Consider the following 11,743-nt stretch of genomic DNA (forward strand, 5'->3'; position numbering starts at 1 on the left):
TCCAGCGGGACCAGGAGGACGCGGAGCAGGGCGAGCCGGATGGCGACGGTGGAAATCCCGCAACAGGGAGGGATCAAGGATATCCCTCACCGGGAACCAGCACCGTTCCTCTGGACCGTACCCTTCCCACTCCACGAGATACTGAAGGCCCCCCACCCGACACCTCGAATCCAGGATGGAACGGACAGAGTACGCCAGGGCCCCCTCGGGATCCAGAGGAGGTGGAGGAACCTCCCGCACCTCAGACTCCTGGAGTGGACCAACCACCACCGGCCTGAGGAGAGACACATGAAACGAGGGGTTAATACGGTAATCAGGGGGAAGTAATAACCTATACGTGACCTTGTTGATTCTCCTCAGGACTTTGAACGGCCCCACAAACCGCGGGCTCAGCTTCCGACAGGGCAGGCGGAGGGGCAGATTCCGGGTCGAGAGCCAGACCCGAAAACCCGGTACGAAGACCTCACTGCGGGGCCTCACTGTGGTGACGGTCAGCGTTGGCCTTCTGGCGATGCACTGCGCGCTGGAGGTGAATGTGGGCAGCGTACCCAGTCATCTACCGCAGGAGCCTCTGTCTGGCTCTGGTGCCACGGTGCCAGAACCGGTTGGTAACCTAAAACACATTTGAATGGTGTTAGGTTAGTATAGGAGTGGCGGAGAGATTTCTGGGCATATTCTGCCCATGGCAAGAACACCGACCACTCCCCCGGCCCGTCCTGGCAGTAGGACTACAGGAACCTACCCACATCCTGATTTACCCGTTCCACCTGCCCATTTGACTCGGGGTGAAACCCAGAGGTCAGGCTGACAGAGACCCCCAGATGTTCCATGAACGCCTTCCAAACCTTGGACGTGAACTGGGGACCTCGGTCAGACACTATATCCTCTAGCATCCCGTAGTGCCGGAAGACGTGAGTAAACAGGGCCTCCGCAGTCTGCAGGGCCGTGGGGAGACCGGGCAGAGGAAGGAGGCGGCAGGACTTGGAGAAGCGGTCCACAACAACCAGGATAGTGGTGTTACCTTTGGAGAGGGGAAGATCAGTCAAAAAATCTATACTAAGGTGAGACCATGGTTGTTGTGGAACTGGTACAGGTTGTAGCTTACCCGCTGGGAGGTGCCTAGGTGCCTTACTCTGGGCGCACACCGAGCAGGAGGAGACGTACACCCTCAAGTCCTTAGCCAAGGTAGGCCATCAGTACTTTCCGATCAAGCAGCACACTGTACGACCGATACCTGGGTGACCAGAGGAGGGTGACGTGTGCCCAGAAGATCAGACGATCACGGATAAGAGCAGGCACGTACCGCAGCCCAGCTGGACACTGCGGTGGAGATGGATCTGTGCGTGATGCCTGCTCTATATCCGCGTCCATCGCCCATACTACCGGCGCCACAATGCAGGAGGCCGGGAGTATGGGGGTGTTGTCTCTGGGCCTCTCCTCTGTGTCATACAGCCGGGACAGTGTGTCTGCCTTCACGTTCTTCATACCCGGAATGTATGACAGTGTAAAATCAAACCGGGTGAAGAATAGGGTCCACCTGGCCTGGCGAGGATTCAGCCTCCTCGCTGCCCGGATGTACTCCAGGTTACGGTGGTCCGTCCAGACGAGGAAAGGGTGTTTCGCCCCTTCGAGCCAATGCCTCCACACGGTCAAAGCTCGGACAACAGCCAACAGCTCCCGATCACCAACGTCGTAGTTCTGCTCCGCCGGGCTGAGCTTCTTAGAGTAAGAAAGCACAGGGGCGGAGCTTGGTGGCGTGCCCGAGCGTTGGAACAGGACAGCGCCTATCCCTACCTCGGACACATCCAACTCCACTACGAACAGTAGTGATGGATCGGGGTGGGCCAGTACCGGAGCTGAGGTGAACAGACCCCGCAGTCTCCTGAAGGCCAGGTCAGCCTCAGCAGACCAGCGGAGCCGGGACGGCCCACCCTTCAACAGGGATGTAATGGGAGCTGCAACCTTGCCAAAGCCCCGGATAAACCTCCGATAGTAGTTGGCAAAGCCAAGGAGGCGCTGCACCTCCTTAACCGTGGTTGGAGTCGGCCAATTACTCACGGCTGAAATGCCATCTCCCTCAATCTCCACACCTGAGGTGGTAATGCGGTATCTGAGGAAGGAGACGGACTGCTGGAAAAACATACACTTCTCTGCCTTGGCATAAAGGTAATTTTCCAACAGTCGGGCCAGCACTTTGCGAACCAGGGACACATACTCGGCGCGAGTAGCGGAATACACCAGGATGTCATCGATGTAGACCACCAGACCACGACCAAGCATGTCCCGAAACACCTCGTTCACAAAGGACTGGAAGACGGATGGAGCATTCATCAAACCGTAGGGCACCACCAGGTATTCATCATGCCCAGGAATGAGGGGGAGAGGATAACTAAATCTAATCGTCTCCTTGTTCAGTGATCGATAATCAGTGCACGGGCGCAGACCGCCGCCTTTCTTCTTCACAAAGAAGAAACTCGAGAAGGCGGGTGAAGTGGAGGGACGTATATACCCCTGGCCCAGGGACTCGGAGACGTATGTTTCCATAGCCTCCATTTCAGCCTGCGACAGGGGTTACACATGACTCCTGGGAGGTAGAGCGTCTACCCGACGGTTTATCGTGCAACCCCCAGCCCGATGAGGTGGTCATTTAGTCGCAAATCAAGGTTTTTGGGGGGAATGCGCACGGTGGAGGTACCGTCTGGACTTTCCACCGTGGTTGCACCAACGGAAACATCTAGACACCTACCCTGACACTCTCGCGACCACCCCGTGAGAGCCCTCTGCGGCCATAAGAAGGTGGGGTTGTGGAGTGCTAGCCAAGGGATACCTAATTCCACAGGGAAAGCAGGAGATGCAATAATCGAAAAAATAACCTGCTCATAATGTGTCTCCTGGGTGATCATGGTGACTGGTATGGTGACTTCCGTAACAAACCCGGACCCTAATGGTCGACTATCGAGTGCTCTGATGGGGAGTGGAATGGATAGGGGAACCAATGAAATGCCTTGACGGCGTGCAAATGCCCTGTCCATAATGTTCCCAGCTGCGCCTGAATCGAATAGCGCCTTACACTGGGGAACTACCATGTGATCGGGAAAGTGGATAGGTAGGGTACAGTGCACAGTAGAGGGCTCTGAACAAGTGTGGGTGTTCGATACCTGGGGTGATGCGAGAGTGCCCTGCCTGCCGCCTCCAGGCCCAAAAGAACGTTGACTACTACGTGTAATGTACTGTCCCTTCGTGCCACCAGAGTAGCACTGTCGCTGTCCTCCTCCGCTCTCTCGGCCGGCGGCTCCACCCAACTCCATCGCCTCGGGATACGAGTCGTCCGGGGTGGAAACGGGAAGACCCCTACCAGGACGTCCTCTGGCTGCCAGCAGGTTGTCCAAACGAACGGCCATGTCCACCAGTTTATTGAAGGACAACATGTTGTCCCAGCAGGCTAGCTCCCGTCGGACGTCCTCCCACAGATGGCCCCGGAAATGGTTGATCAGGGCCCGCTCGTTCCACCCGGACCCCGCTGCCAGCGTCTGAAACTCCAACGCGAAGTCATGCGCGGTCCTCGTCCCCTGCCTCAGGTGGACCAGCCGCTCACCCACCTCTCGACCCTCGGGCAGGTGATCGAAGACCGCCTGAAAGAGGCGAGCGAACTCCCCGTAGTCCTTCAACGTGGCTCCTCCTTCGTTCCACACCGCGTTGACCCACTCAAGGGCTTTCCCACATAGGCAGGAAACGAGGACGGACACCTTCTCCCGCTCCGATGGCGCCGGCCTGATGCTGGAGAAGTACAGCTCCATTTGGAGGAGGAATCCCTGGCACAGCGCCGCCGTCCCATCAAACGCCCGTGGTCGGGATATCTGGATCCCTCCGGGTGCTGGGGTGTAGGTGGTTGGATCCGGTTGGCCAGCTGGTCTCGACAGATCGGGTCCCCTCCTCTCCAGGCGTTGGACGACCTGAAGAACCCGATCCATCGCGTCCCCCAAGCTGGCCAGCATCGTGGAATGCTCTTGGACCCGTGCCACGACTCCAGGCATGCGCTCTTCTCCCGCTGACTCCATATCAGGTGGGTGATTCTGTGATGATTGTGATGGAAAGTAGTCAGGTGCAGGAGGGTAATCACCGAATACAGAGTTTATTCCTTCGTAGACACACAAATGCGCTCAAATAGCGATCAACGAAACAGGCACAGGGGAAACAAATACACTGTAACGGATATCCAATAATACATAGGCACAGGGGAAAATCTACCCTGGCAACAATATGTTACGAGTAGCTCCACCGAGCTACACTACTCTCACAAATCACAATCACCCACAAGGACAAGGGGGCAGAGGGAACACTTATACACAGTCTAATTAGGGGATAGGAACCAGGTGTGTGTGATTGACAAGACAGGACAATTGTGATGATGATTGGGGCGGCAGTGGTTAGTAAGCCGGTGACGACGAACGCCGAAGCCTGCCCGAACAAGGAGGGGAGGCAGCCTCGGCCGAAATCGTGACAGTAAGATGTGAAATCTGAAACCACTTGAAGTCGGGATGTCACCCCTACCATTTCATTCGGTCTTTCGTTTATCCATCAACTCCTGGCTGAACTCTACGTCACAGGCTTTTCTAGTGTTAACTATGGAATGCCGTTTGGGTCTTTGCGTGTCAAAAAAAGATATACGTCAAATAACACTATTTGACGCGTCAAATTAGCTTTTAATTTGACACGTCAAATAATACAATTCTATTATAGAATATTGTGTTTGCTGAATTTGCATGTGCAAGCCAAGCGCCACCACTACGATCAGTAGCACTGTCAAAGCTGGACAAAAAAAAAAGTCTGCAAACAAGCACACACCGGCCACCAACGATGTGTTTACGTTGGTAATAATGCATTATTTGTTCGACCGAATGGGAAAATGTCTGTGTGAGCATTTGAAATAAGATCAGGATCAAACGCGCAGGATCAGAAATGTTTGCAAATATCTTTGATACAGATGTTATTAGCAACTTCTGGGGTAGCTAGCTAGCTAGCTTTAGCTTGGTAACGTTACCTAGCTAGCACCAATGCAACTAATGTTAGCCTGAAAACAATGACCAATAGAAACTGCAGTCATTTTCAATATTCTTAGCAATGATTTAGGAATCCATGTGAGTAAGTATTAGCTAGGTAGCCACTTGAACTTGAAATGTAACTTCAGTTCATGAAAATAACTAGCTAGCCAGCTACTTAACACTGTTGCCCAAAGCTAATGTTATAAGCAGCCAGTAAACTTCATCTGGCTGGCGAGGCTTGTCACCGGCAGTGTTGCCAACTCCTCAGTAAGGAAAGTAGCTATTGGCTGTCCTAAAAGTCGCTAAATGACGTCATCACCTAATTTGCATGATTGGCCATGTGCATGTAATTGTGATGGACGCTGTAGGAGAGACGAATAACGTTGTGGGAGAGACAAAAAATGAGTAAACAGCTGCGCGAGGACTGGGCCGCCAGTGAGTGCTTTGGGACGGGAGTGGGGCCCGCAGCACCCGCTGCTCGTTGAGAAGAGTAAGAACGATACGTGCTTTCATGTCAGAGTCTCCAATAACACAGGAAAAAGTTGCTAGATTTGACGCTAGTCGCTTTATTTAAAATGTGTCGCTAGATGGGTCTGAATACTGGCTAAATATAGCGACAAAGTCGCTAAGTTGGCAACACTGGTCACCGGCAGTGTTGCCAACTCCTCAGTAAGGAAAGTAGCTATTGGTGGTCCTAAAAGTCGCTAAATGCCGTCATAATCTAATTTGCATAATTGGCCATGTGCATGTAATTGTGATGGACGCTGTAGGAGAGAGGAATAACGTCGTGGGAGAGACAAAAAGTCAGTAAAAAACACCCTAAATATGTTTTGAACTACAAATTAACTTTCTTCTGTCGATTCTTGTTTTTTTTTAATGTCACAATTCCAACCCTCCTCCTTTATCCGGGCTTGGGACCGGCAAAAGTGACCCAAAAGACACACTCTGGCGGAGTTACTTAGTTTTTTATTTTATTATTTATTTTATTTAGTTTTTTAGTTTAGTTTTCTTAAGTTTGGTTTGGTTTTTAACCTTATGGTCCACTTAGGAGCCTACAACAAGTCACAGTAAAACATGAACATTTTTAACCATAACATTTAAAACATTTTTTTGTATACAATCTAAATGGACCAAAAATAGACAACAGAAAAAACTGTCAGTGGCAATGTGAGAAAATGATGGTAACTAGTCTGGCCCTAATTCAGTTGAATTGTTTGTTTTTTTCAGACCCCCCTCCACACACACACAGGCTGTGCTGCTCACAGAAAGAGTGGGTCATAGTCATTTTGGTCAAGGCTCTCTATGGCAGGTTCAGCAACTGAGGGAGCTGACATAAATGAGTAAGCAGCTGATGTGCCAAAAAGCTGCAAAACATTATCAGGCAGCTGGTGCTCATAGCAAGCCTCACCAGACAGCTTCAGTCCATATCGAATGTACAGGATGGAGTTAAGGGTCTGCAAGGACATCCGATTTCTAAGTTTGCTTTTTACCCCACTCATCTGGCTGAATACTCTCTCGACTTCAGCATTCGAGTGTGGCAAGGACAACACAGACACAGCAGCCATGGCAAGTTCTTGAAACGGGTTGATATCAGCTGCATCCCTGAACTTCCAAATCTCACTCCAGAAGCCCAGTGTGTTTGTTGTCTCATTCCATTTACTAAGATGGATGGCACACCATTGCTGGACAATCTTGTCTATCTCTGCAGGGGAGTAGCCAAGGAGCTTGGCTATTTTTTCTATTTCTCCAGGGCTCTTATTGTGCTTTAGAGTTTCCTCCACATTGAAAACTGACATGTACTGCAATGCTTCGATGTTGTCCGGCAGTCTCACCCTCAGCTCATTAGTGAGGGAGATGGTGAAGGCTACACACCGCTTTCGGACATTGTTTTCATCCTCAGGCGCAAGGTGGAGCTCAGCTGCCTTTGACTCAAAAAGGTAACCAAGGTATGGTTTGGGACTGATGTATCCATCTATTGGCCCTTTGAATACATCAACATTTGCCAGTAGATTCAGCACCCTGCTGCTCACAGACTTGATCAGGCTACCCAAGCTGTCAAGTAGCTTAAGAGGATCTACTTGCTCTCCCTCAAAAGCCTTGATGGCCAACTGTACCTCACCCAGCACTGACTTCAAAAAAGTCAGATACAATATGTTTTGAGGATCACTGTACATGGAGTATAAAACCTCAGCCATGTAGCAGTGTTCACTGGACTTGGTGAATGTGAAATGCAGCCTAAGCTCCTCCCACTGGTCCAAAATGCGTGAAACCGCGGGTTCAATTGAGAGCCAACATGTGGCACACACCTTGGTTATCTGAAAAGGTTTCTCCCCACAGTTGATGGTCTCATATATGGCCTTGTAGACCTCCCTGCGCTTTGGAGACACTGAATACCAGTTATAAGTCTCTCGTACAAAGTACTCCACACTACGGGGGATGGTGTCATTGGAAGCATGACTTACAGCAAGCTGCAGAGAGTGGCACACACAGCGAATAAGAACCAGATCTTTGAGGCCATACTCCTCCTTCAGCACTTTATGGACCCCATTGTTAATCCCCGTCATAACAGAGGCATTGTCAGTCCATATCCCCAGGAGTTTCTCTTTTTTAAGACAACACTTCGAGGAAAACCACAACAGCACGGGCTATAGATTTGGCATCTCCTCCCTCCAACTCAACAAGCCCCAGAAATGTTGATACAATTGTCTGCTTGGTGTCACTTAAGTACCTTATCACAACCCCCAGGTACTTAGATTACATACATCCGTGGACTCATCGAGGAGGAGGCTGAAACACTGGTCACCCACATCTGCGACCAACCTTTTCAGAAAGTATGGTGCTAGAACACCATTAATCCTTTCAGTGCACTTTGTCCTGTGCATTTTGAAGTGGGTAGCAGCAGTGGAGTCTGAGAAAGCAGCTCTACATGCTTCTCCAATGTGATCACATGCCAGCATGGAACAGTGTTCAGCGATAGCTAATGCCATGGTGGCCTCAGCCTTTTTTGCAGAGTCAATTTTTTAAACCATAAATGGCAGCTTGTTTTGGGTGGAACTGTTATAAGGCTTTGCCTTTTGAGCATGTTTTTGAGTTGTCATGTGTTTTTTTACATCACTAAGTTTGGCGTAGAAATCAGCCCTTCAATACAGGCAGTATGCCCGTGTATCATCTCCAATAAACGGCTTCAACCAGCCTTTGAATTCAGGGTTTGATTCCCACTCCTTTCTGTATTTTTGAGTGTACAGCTTAGACTGAGACATGAGCTATCCAGCTAGATGTTTAGCTTATGTCACAGAGAGGCACACAAACAGTGGACAAGGTGAGTAAGTGACTGAGGCTGTGTGAGTCAGATGCAGTGATTTATTGTTGTGCAGTGATTTATTTTAGACAAAGAACATTTTACATTTACATCCCACCCTGAATGTAAGCCAGGGCGGGATCAGCCAGCGGCAACTTCCCGCATGCGCGATTCATTTGCAGTCTGGACGCGGAGGGGTGAACATCTCCTGCTCTGACTGCAGCTGGGAGGGACTGCTGCGCGAGGACTGGGCCACCTGTGAGTGCGTGGGGCCCACGCAGCACCCGCTGCTCGTTGAGAAGAGTAAGAACGATACGTGCTTTCACGTCAGAGTCTCCAAAAGTCTCCAATAACACCAGAAAAAGTCGCTAGTCGATTTTATGAAAATGTGTCGCTAGAAGGGTCTGAACTCACCGGACCGGGTTGTGTGTTGTGAAAAAAGCCACAATAAGGAATAGCCACAATAGTGGAATTTGCGGTTTGCCTTCCAAATAAAAGTACCTCTTTGAAAGTGACGCAGAAGGTTACAATTCGTGAAATCATTCAATATGTAGACTAGATAATGTTAAACAAGGTTGGAACGTGGAGCAATGAAATGGGGTATCAGTCTACTCAAGTGACACTCACAGAACACAACTGTGAAGAGTTTACGCAAATATTAGCGTTGTAGCTCTTATCGCAGGACTGTGACTGTGTGAAATCACCTCCGCAGTCAGCCTATTGTGCATATTGACATTCATATTGCACTGTACAGCCTTACCTAAGGATTGGGGATCAATTAAATGGGGTGTCAGTCTACTCAGTACCAAGAGCTTTTTCCCCAACGTCCTCTTCAGAGTTATCAGACTCCAAAACATCCAGGTTGTATTGTTTTTCCTCTGGAATAGTGTTCAATACACATAGTAGGGTGACTGGTACAATAAATGTGGTTCACAGTGGTTTCAGAGTCCTGCAAAAGAGCTACGACGCTAAACATGTATGAACGTGTTAATTTGTTATGTGACGAGTCATATTCAGGTCTTGATTGGTCACCAAGCTTATTTGACGCATCAAAGTGTTATTTGACGTGTATCTTTTTTGACACGCAAAGACTCAAACGGCTTTCCATAGTTAACCATAACAGCCTACCTGTAGCCCATTTCTTCTCAACAAGTTTCATCTACATTCGATCTGACGTAGGCCTACAACACCGTTTGCAGCGATTTGAGTGAACATTCAAAAATCTAGTGTCAGTAATACACATTTAAAAAAATAGTTTTAGGAAATGGCAGTATATCTTAACTACAATATTACATTATCACAAACATAAGCAGAAGGCTGACATAATTGTTAGCAGAAAAAGGAAGCGCATTCTTTTAACAACAATATACAGTGAGTAGAAACATTTGCTTAGTTTGCACATCAATAAATGAGTTGACTTGGAAAAGGACCATCATTGAAACTAATGTGCCGCTTTGATTCGTTTTGTTTGATTTTCTATAATATAATATGTTCTATAAAATACTATTTTACAAATTTACAATTACCTTAGTAGTCCATCAATAAAATAGGTCTTCCTCAAATAATAAAATGTTTGGCAAAGGGTTATAATAGAGTAGTTCACACCATCCGCAGTTCACACTTGTGTTTCTATACTGACACCTCAGCAGGTTCTTAAAGGTCTTTCTGAATGTGATGTTACACAGTGCGTAACACGCTGGGGTGACGGTGCTATTGATATAACAGCCAGTAGCCCATGGTCCAAACTCTGTTTGGAACGCAGAAGTAACAGTAGGTGCCAATGATGGCCATTACGCTGTATGGAGTCCAGGTGAGAATGAAGGCCAGGAGAATAGCACAAATAGTCTGTCACTTTCCGCAACTATCGGTCTCCTCTTCGCTTGGGTCTTACTGAAGCTGGGCTGACTAGTTGTATTGGAGACATTATGGATAGAGCTTGACTGGGAGACGTTGGTAGCAGAGCTGTTCTTATCCCCTGTGTGGTAGAACATGACCCTACTGTTGAACATCTGCAGTCTTGGTTTATCTCACTAGGTAAGTGGTCTGGGGAGTGGGGGACACCTGATGTGGGGATGACACCGTTATTGGCCTGCTCTGTAGAGTCTTTCAGCGCTTTCGAGAGGGGGGAGTTGATGATCCCCTGCTTAGGGCAGATACATGATCTCCGCTTCGATGTAAATAGCCCAGTTGCTCTTTGGCTCAGTGTCTGTCTGGGTTGAGACACAGTGCCCCCTCCTCAGAAGGCTGCTGTGTTTTGGTCATCCACTAGAGGTCCTCGCTCTTCTACTCTGCACCTTCAGTGTGGCAACTGCAGCTGGCAAAGGAGATGCGCATGTATAGGACGATCATAATGGCTGCGGGCTGGTAGAATGCAGGGAGCGTCATTCCCAGTGTGCCCGTGGGGTTGGACAGAAGCTGGATATAGCACTCCCCGTCAGGGACGATGCGTTTGCCCAAAAGGGACTGCCATAGAGGATGGCTGGGGCCCAGGGGAACAGAGACAGGCTGCTGCGATCATCAGCCCAGCCAGTCTGGTGGTCCGTCTGGCCGGGTAGGTTAAAGGCCGGGTCACGCAGAAGTAGCGGTCGAAGCTGTTGATCAGGAGGTTCATGACTGATGCGTTGCTGACCACGTAGTCCAAGGCCAACCACAGGTCACAGATGACTAGGGGCCAGTAGCCCTTGACGATGTAGAGGGTGTATAGGTTCATGGAGAGCAGGCTTTTGATGAAGTCAGCACACGCCAGGCTGAACAGGAAGTAGTTGTTGACCATCTGGAGGTGGCATTTGACTTTGATTGACAGCAAAAACAGGAAGTTGTCCAGGACGGTGATGAAGCTGAGAGATGGTCACTATGACGATGAGGATCAGCTAAGCAGTGGTGTACCGGCAGCCCGGTACACAAACCCCAGAGGTGCCCGCCTTATTGCTATTATAATCGAATAGGAAACAAGTATTTTTGCATCATACCCGTGGTATATTGTCTGACATACACACGGCTGGAATGCTGTTTCAGCCAATCAGCATCCAGGACTCAAACTACCCGGTTTATAATAAATGGTTTCAATGTCCTCTTTTCAGTTTTGGACACCATGGATAGCCCATCCACAATTTTCACAAAGCAACAACTTTTGTTATCAATTCATAGATCAATAATAATTAATAGATTATCCTTGAAAGGAAAGGAATTGCATACAATACACAGTATTTTTATTCTATGGTAATACATAAATCTATAGCCTATGTTTACCAAAAGCTAATAAACTCTGAATCTATAGATCAGTCAAATGGTACAAACCAAGTATCACAACCCCTTAATAACAACGCCTTTGTGAAGTTTCTTACTGTTTATTTGCCTTTTTCCATCGCCAACATTACATAGGATCTTTGGTGTTACTATATAT

General features: G+C 48.8%; 1 pseudogene across 1 annotated transcript; it reads right to left on the bottom strand.

The window, feature by feature from the left end:
* Nucleotides 1-463: 463 nt before the first annotated feature.
* Nucleotides 464-11,185, bottom strand: LOC311136998 (muscarinic acetylcholine receptor M4-like; annotated as a pseudogene). The gene is made up of 4 exons: nt 10,628-11,185; nt 9,962-10,135; nt 7,349-7,644; nt 464-523 (listed from the first exon to the last, which is right to left on the bottom strand). The product of its transcript is annotated as a muscarinic acetylcholine receptor M4-like (transcript).
* Nucleotides 11,186-11,743: the final 558 nt, after the last annotated feature.

Source organism: Coregonus lavaretus, assembly GCF_964263955.1.
Source record: "Coregonus lavaretus genome assembly, chromosome: 11".
In the NCBI taxonomy this organism is placed as follows: domain Eukaryota; kingdom Metazoa; phylum Chordata; class Actinopteri; order Salmoniformes; family Salmonidae; genus Coregonus; species Coregonus lavaretus.